Consider the following 1,188-nt stretch of genomic DNA (forward strand, 5'->3'; position numbering starts at 1 on the left):
TATTTGTTATTTGGTTTTATAAGGTTATCATTTTATACTCTAGTTTTATTGTTCAAAAAAGTTTTGCTTTAAGCTTGTTTCCCATCTACACCTTGCTTTTAGAGCTGATAATCACTGAGTCTATGAGACTCACCCCTTTATCTCTTTTTTTGCAGATAAGTGATTGGCCTAGCATGCATTCATCGTACATATTGTCCACCCCAGATAGGTAAAGGCATCTCCTAGCAATTTATTCTGAGTTATTCCGCTGCTAGAGGTCGAGTCGATTATAGTGTATTGTTCTGTAAATAGTCATGTGTCTAAATGTGAAAGTGTATAATTTGAAAATAATAAACCTTGATGTATTTTTACAATTATGTGGAATAAAGGTTAAGTCAATTTATTACGACTTTTGTTCAAATCATATTACAAAAAGTTACACAGTTCAAAGCAATTACATAAATTGGTGGAATGAATATAACATATTAACAAAAGTTTCAATTAAGGCTTGTTTAGGACTTGACGAGTTCTCCTGCAAGACTTGGACGTCAGTAGCGATCAAGAAGTGGTCATTACAGCCTTAACCAATTAATTAGCAAAAGTCATAATTACTCTAAGACTGCTATAGTGCTTCAACTTTGATAAGATTTTTGACTATCTTTTATGTCGAAATGAGTGAAGTGGTAAACATGAAAGTTGTATTTTTTTCTCTCAGCTTTCCAATGGTCTAGAATCATCTCATTTGGAGTTTTGTAGAGAAAGTTATGATAGAAATACCAAAACATGTGTAGTGAAAATCTATACCTTGAAAGTGCTCTCCTTCTTCCATTAAATTCTTCCTTCATTAAATCAACAACAACCTATCTTAATCACATAAGCATAAAATTATCTAAGAATAGTTTGACTCACCTAAATTAATTAACTTAATTAATTTAACTAAAACCCTCTACTTTTAATGTATTACCACAATAAATAAGCTCAATTACTATCAAAATTAAGCCCAAATAACTTTATATCATATAGTTATCAATTAGACAAAATTACCATAAAGCACAAGTATCCTCTCCCACATATAGATGATTTGTTTGATCAGTTGCAAGGGGCTGAGTGTTTCTCTGAGATTGATCTACAATTGAGTTACCATCAGTTGAAGATTAAGGATAGAAACATACTCAAGACTGCTTTTCGCACAAGGTATGGTCATTATGA

Source organism: Theobroma umbraticum, unplaced genomic scaffold, assembly GCF_002168275.2.
Source record: "Theobroma umbraticum cultivar Fairchild unplaced genomic scaffold, ASM216827v3 scaffold_56.0, whole genome shotgun sequence".
NCBI classification, from domain to species: Eukaryota; Viridiplantae; Streptophyta; class Magnoliopsida; order Malvales; family Malvaceae; genus Theobroma; species Theobroma umbraticum.